Genomic DNA, 7004 nt, shown 5'->3' with positions numbered 1-7004 from the left:
AGGGGGGACACGAGAACAGTTTTCAAGTACATGGAAAGTTGTTACAAGGAGGGAGGGAAATGGTTCTCTTTGGGCTCTGAGGACAGGACAGGAAGCAATGGGCATAAGTTGCAGCAAGGGCGGTTTAGGTTGGACATTATGAAAAACTTGCTAACTGTCAGGGTTGTGAAGCACTGGAATAATTGCCTAGGGAGAATGTGGAATCTCCAGCACTGGAGATTTTTAAGAGCAGGTTGGACAGACACCTGCCAGGGATGGTCTGGATAATGCTTGGTCCTGCCATAAGTGCAGGGGACTGGACTGGGTGACTTCGCAAGGTCCCTTCCAGTCCTACGAATCTATGATTTTATGATTTGGAGCAGTGTGGCTTAGGGGATACAGCCGTGGACTGAGAGTCAGGAGATCTGGATTCTGAGGCCTGAGCCTGTTGGCTGGCTGTCGGGAGGTCACATCACTGTTCTGTGCCTCAGTTTGCCCATCTCTAAAATGGGGATAATGAGAATCTCCTCCTTAGTAAAGTGCTTTGAGGTCAACAAATGACAATTTCTATACGAGAGCCTGGGATTATTAGAGCCTCTTCATGCTGTAGAATTAAGCTCTCAGTGCTTTCCTCTGTAGAGTTTTCATTGCTTCAGGTGCACTTACTGAGACACATGCCATTTATGGTGCTTGCAACATGGGAGCTGAGTTTGTTCTGTGCTGGGATGCTGGTGCTTTCCTGGCTTGCGCAGAGCGCCGCCATTCTGCGACCGAACTATCCTTGAGACCAGGCAGCTTCTTTCAGCATCAATGAGAGGAGCACTGGCACCGTGGAGCCAGTCGGGGCTAGACCTGGATCCAAGCAGAGCGGGGACAGTCTTAACATACAGCCTGACCCTCCGGCCGTTGTGTATTATTTCTATTGAGGTTGCACCCCGGTGTGCCGGGTCCAGCCGCTCGGCGTGCCAGGTGCGGTCCGGACACTGAACAAAAAGACGGTTCCTGCCCCAAAGAGCTGACAATCTGAGTGTCTGACAAGAGATGGCAGGCGGACACAGACAGACAGACAGACGGGGGAGGACAAGAAGGCAACGAGACAGCATGACGGGCAGTGGTCTCAGAGCCCCAGCTACCTAACTGTTGTCTCGTCTCTCTGCCCCGCCTGTTTGCAAGTCATTTCTCTTACCCTGGACTAGATGGAGGGGATTTGATGCCTTGGTTTGCCCCACTCCTGTTTGGTAGCAATTTTGGTATCCTTGAGGTCCCAGACTGAGTCGGGAGGCGAGCTGGGCCACATTTTTTTGGGAAAGCCCCACCCCTTTTTTTTTCTCTCTGAAAAACACATTTAGGTCGACCGTAATGGTCTGCACATTTAAGCTGAATTTGCAGAATTTTTTTGCCCCCCCACTCCATTTTATTTTAAAAAAAGAAGGTACAAAATCCCAAACCAAAGCAAACCTTTCGGGTTGGACTGAAACGAACTTTGTTGTTTTGCGTCACCGAAAAATGAAAAGAAAACTTCCGTTTGGGCTCCGCCAGAAACGGATTTACATCCGGTGGTTCGGTGCAGCTCCTGAACCCAAAAACTTGGCTCGTGCCCAGCTCTCGCCTGAAGCAGCCTCGACAGCCAGCCGATCCAGCTCCTCGTTCTGCCCTGCGCTCAGGGGCTGCCTGCCTGGGTGGGCCTTTCTCCGTGACGCAGTCTGAGCTGTGGCCAGCTGTGCTCTGGAGCGGCTCCCCGCCACTACCATGGGTCCCCCGTGTGTGTACGTTCCGTGGAGCCGCTACCCTCTGCCCAGTGCCGTGCCAGGGGGCGGCCGAGTCGGAGGAACTTCCTCCCACTTGATTGGCTGCCCAGAGGACGAATGTCAAAGCCGCGAGAGGCCGATGTTACCTGAAGGACCCCTCAGGTCCTCCGGTTTCACTCATGACCATCTGACAGCAGCAGCAGCTGTCCTGCCAGCAAACACCAGCTGAGCCAAAGCCTCTCAGGCTCTCTGAGTCGAAGGAGAGTGGCAATCTGACCCTAAAAGCTCTTTCCTTGGGATATTGCTCTTTCCACCTAAAAGTAAGTAACTGATTCAGACCTGGGTTGCTGTCTCGGAGCTTTTTCTCCCTGGAGTGTGCAGATCGGCGCTCGGTACGGACGAAGGAGCCCGACTCCGCCTGTGCTTTGCCTAAATGACAGTGCAGCCGGAGTGCTGTAGCTACCCTGCTCTTGTCGCTGTAAATCTAAGTTACCGTCCCCGGGGTCTCGTTAGGGGCCGGCAGCGTCTGGAGACAGACAGCTCGGTTGTGTTTTTTCTGCAGTCAGGTGACCATCACTCCGGACTTGGGCAATCATGTTAGGAAAAGAGACCCGGCTCTGGGGAGAAAGTTCCCGCAGAGCGGGGCAATAAACAGAAACCAGACCGTACGTCTAGAGTTACCGGGACTAACAAATCCCAGTTCTCCCAGTAGGAAGCAGACAGCAAACTGGCTGTTTGAATGAAAGGGTCTATATTGTTGACGGGGAGATGGGGGCTGGGGGCAGAAATTATACCTCTAGTCCCGCTTCCTGCTGCGGCAGATCCCAGCTCAAAACACATCTTTAAAGTCAGAAACCCCCTTGCTCCTGGCTTCTCCTGTGGTTCTAAATATAAACTTTGGCCCGGCCAAGCCGGAGGTTGTATGAAAGGTTGCTGCCCTGGGCAGGGAGCGTCTGCTGTGTCTCCTTTTGTGGAAGAGATCCCTTGACCCTCTTCTATGTTGAATTCATGCCCCCTGGGGAAGGGAGCGAGGAGATACAATTTCTGCGCGGTTGCGAAATGGCCTGGGTGGCGTGCCAGGAGAAGGCGCCATTTGTGGCCATTGCTCTGTTACGCCCCCTATTTCCCAGCCGAAGATACCCTGAGGCTGCAGTCACAGACCCAGGTGCAGGGATAAAGTGGAGAGGGCAGAGAGGAGGAGTTGGGGAAGAGGGGAATGAAAGGAGGGATGGGGGGAATAGAAGAGGGAGTGTGACTGCGAAAGACTAGATTAGCAGGAAGAAGATGAAAGAGGGAAACCCAGAGGGGAGGGGAATGATCTGGAACAAAACACAGAGCGGGCAGCGCCCGGAGATTCTGCATGGGACTCACTCCCACCTAAAGAGAGCTTTCGTGGGCCCGCTGCATGCCCAAGGGGCACCTTTTGTATGCCCGAGGGGCCAGTGTGCAAGCCGTAATGCACGGACTGTGTACGCAAGGGGCTGGGAACCCGTCTCCAGATGCAAGGGTTGATGGCAGCTGTGGTGTGCGGAAGAGGCCGTGCACCTGCTGTGTACGCTACGGGCTGGCCACCTGCTGTACGCAGAGGGGCCAGGCACCTCTCGGGGGGGCAAGTAATGTGATAAATGGCCAGGCAAGAATTAAGGGTGCAGGTGGAGGAAATAAAAGGAGAGCATTGTGGCTCTGCCACCGACGGAATTAGACAGGTGAGAACGATAGAAATCCTGGCCCCTCCAGCTGTCTGTTAGCCCCGGGCACACCCGTCTCTCTCTCTCTCTCTCTCTTTTCTTCTATAGCCCCCATGACGGTAGTATCTGAGGCCCAGATCCTCACATTATGTAGGTGCCTGACTCCCATTGAAACCAGTGAGATTTAGGCACCGAAATACCTGTGTGGCTCTAGGCCTGATTCTTCTGCATCAACCTAACCGCTACTCCCTCCTGGGGGCGAGCTCCCTTCCAGGACAGCTGTGTGCTACCACGCGTCTCTGTCTCCCGCGGAGGCGGGGTTATGAAGTACGTGTCGTGGGGCAGTTAAGTTGGTGGGAGTGAAATTTAAGTGTAGCCCCTTCCATAGTTAGGGTGACATAAGCTGCCTTGCATCAAGCTAAGCCTGTGGTGTAGACCAGCCCTCCGTGTTTTGAGCCCTTCCCTGACTGCTTCCTGGTAATGGCTCGTTGGCTGCCAGTCCATGCTCCCTTTGCTGCTGTCTCTCACCTGCTTCTCACCCACTTTCCTCTTCCCTTGAGGTCAAAGCCAGCTGGGCCATGCCCACAGTCCCAGCTCCTGACTGCAGTGTAGAGAGACCCTATCAGGCATGTTTTCCGATCTTTGACGGCTTGTCTACATTTAAAAAGCTCCCACAGCACAGGTGCCCCACGGCAGCGCGTCACTGTGTAGACACGACGTACAGCGCCAAGAGGGATTCTCTCCTGGGCGTAGGTAATCTACCTCCCCAAGAGGCAGTAGCGAGGTCAATGGAAGAATTCTTCCATTACCCTAGCACGGTCTGCCCGGGGGGTTAGGTCGGTACCGCTACATCTCTCGGGAGAGACCCTGGAGAGACGTCGCTATACCAGTATAAATTGTGTAAATCGTGAGGACGCGCACCGCCCACGCAAGGAGCAAAGCGTAGATGCGCACAAGCCATGTAGTTACTGCGGCAGCTGTAAGGGCCGTGGATCAAGCTCCAAGTTGGAGCGAAAAGTTCCATTATGGTGCACCGCGGCAGCTGTATGCCAATGGAAGTTAGAGCGACTTACTTCTGTAGTGTAGACATGGCCTCAGTCTGACCCGCTCCAACCCCAGCTGGGATGAAAACCAGCCAGATCGATGAGAGACACGAGCCATTCCGGCTGAAAAACAAAGAACCGTGGACACTATATGGAGAGTTGGGGACAAGAGCTAGTGATGTCAGGGAGGCTGAGATGCTCGCAGGCCTTGGTCCTGAATTACGCTCAGGTCAGAACGGTGGGAAGGGGCCTGAGTGTAACCCAGGCTTCGTGCTACCTGGTTCTGAGGTGGGGAACGTGTGCAGAGATGGCTGTCGGTGCTGTCCTGTGCCTGGGAGTAGGCCCAACTTGCTGAGCTCTGCTCTGAATCTTGAGGTGGACACTTTCTTGTCTGCTTGGAATGTCATCTCTGGAGATTCATGACTTGGGGCAAAATTGTTAGAGGACCTTCAGAAACCTCCCCCAAAGGTGCCAGCTCCTGCAGAGAGCAATAGGGGTGGTTCTCCATCCAACAGCTGAGGGGGAAAGTTGTCCGATGTCCCTTTGTAGCTTTGGGGCCATTTGGGTGGCGAGGAGGGAATATCTTCATTTCTTGGTGGCTAGCGGGTATGAAGCCATCAGACCTGAATAAAGCGGGAGTCGTCATGTCCCTTGGTTTTAGTCAGGTTTTGACACAGTCCCACACGACACTCTCATTCGCAAACCAGGGAGATGGGGTCTAGATTAAATGACTCTCAGGTGGGTGCACAACTGGTTGAAAGACCGTCCTCAGAGAGTAGTTATCAAGGGTTTGCTGTTACACTCGGAGGGTGTGTCTAGTGGGGTCAGTCTTGGGTCCAGTGTTACTCAATATTTTCATTAATGCCTTGGACAAGGGAGAGCAGCGCATGCGTATAACAGGAAGAGGTTGTAAGTACTTTGGAGGACAGGATTAGAATTCAGGATGACCTTGACACAATAGAGAATTGGTCTGAAATCAACAAGATGAAATTCAATAAAGACAAGTGCGAAGTACTTCACTTGGGAAGGACAAATCAAATGTACCACTACACAATGGGGAATAACTGGCTAGGTGGTTGTACTGCGGAAAAGGATCTGGGGGCTATCGTGGATCACAAATTGAATGTGAGTCAACAATGTGATGAAGTTGTGAAAAAGGCGGATAACATTCTCAGGTGTAGTAACAGGAGTGTCGTGTGTAAGACATGGAGGTCATTGTCCCGCTCTACTCGGCACTGGCGAGGCCTCAGATGGAGACCTGTGTCCAGTTCTGGGTGCCGCATGTTAGGAAAGATGTGGCTAAATTGCGGAGAGTCTCGAGAAAAGCAACAAAATGATGAGAAGTTTAGAAAACCTTTCCTCATAGGTCAGGTTAAACCAACTGGGCGTGTTTAGTCTAGAGAAAAGAGGACCTGGTAACCGTCTTCAGTTAAGAGTTGTTACAAAGATGACACTGGTCAATGGACATGGAGAACCACTGAAAGTAGGACAAGAAGCAATGGGCTTAATCTGCAGCAAGGGAGACTTAGGTTAGATGTTAGGAAAACCTTTGTGACTCTAAGCTCTGGACCAGGCTTCCAAGGGCAGTTGGGGGTTCCCGTCACTGGAGTGTTTTAAGAATAAGTTGGACAAACCCTCCCGGGAATGGTCTGGGTTTACTGAGCCTGCCTCAGTGCAGGTGGCTGGACTTGATGAGTTTTCGAGGTCCCTTCCAGCCCCACGTCTCTGTGGTTCTGTAGAAAAAAGCAAGAAAAATGAAAGCTGCCAGAAAGCCCAGCTCAAAGCGTGGGACAGAAATACTCCTGAGCTGGTGTCTAATAGCACTGCTCAGCAATGGGCCTGCCAAACCAAACAAACAAACAGCAACCCGGAGAGCGTAACCCAACCCCAACGAGCAGCAAAATGGCTGCCCGCACCGCCGCCATTGGCCCACCTAGCCCCGAGGCTTCGCTCCCCATCAGCCCTGAGATCTCTCTGCCCCAATCTGCTGGGAAGGCAGGCAGTTTAATAGAGGTCACTCCACACACGCATCCCTCCTGTCATGGTGGGACTGCTGTAGTGTGTGGCCCAAAGGAGATCCTGAGGCGTGGGGGGAGTCATCTGCTGGCTGCCCGGAGAGAAGCTGTCTCTGACAGACGGAGGAGCAGCCCGAGGGGAGCCCTGCGGTTCTGGGGGTGGGAGAGAGTAGTTCACTCTGTCCCTTGCTGCAGGCTGCGGTTGAGTGACCCAGGCTGTCCCAGGTGTGGAAGGCGCTTGAGCTGCAGCAGGGAAACTGAGGTTTTATCTCAGGCAAGTCTTCAGATTCGGAGAGTCGAAGGGAGCCCGTGGAAATGAAAGAAGGAAAAGACGCATTAGGCCTCTAGATCACCGTCCATGGCCTGGCAGGCCGTCCCCCTGCAGCGTGTTTGTTTCCTAGTGCACTGGTCAGATTTCAGCGCCCAAAGTCATGGGAATTGTACGACATATGTCTGTTGTTCTGCAGCCCAGGCTGCTTGCTCCCGGGAAGCCTTTCCGGCTATTCGGGTTAAATCCTCCCTTTCTCGGTC

General features: G+C 53.2%; 1 protein-coding gene across 1 annotated transcript in view; it reads left to right on the top strand.

Annotated features, from left to right (window-relative positions):
* The first annotated feature begins 1942 nt into the window (after positions 1-1942).
* The window catches only part of SCN4A (sodium voltage-gated channel alpha subunit 4), a 111340-nt gene continuing 106278 nt past the window's right edge, over positions 1943-7004 (top strand). The window contains exon 1 of the mRNA XM_067556282.1: positions 1943-2047. The gene's annotated coding sequence lies outside the window, so the exon portion shown is untranslated. The remainder of the gene's footprint in view (positions 2048-7004) is intronic.

This window comes from Emydura macquarii, unplaced genomic scaffold (assembly GCF_026122565.2).
Source record: "Emydura macquarii macquarii isolate MOO-44397 ecotype Brisbane River unplaced genomic scaffold, CSIRO-AGI_Emac_v2 contig_1692, whole genome shotgun sequence".
In the NCBI taxonomy this organism is placed as follows: Eukaryota; Metazoa; Chordata; order Testudines; family Chelidae; genus Emydura; species Emydura macquarii.
The sequence above is the reverse complement of the archived record's forward strand: the minus strand, read 5'-3'. Positions and strand labels throughout refer to the sequence as shown.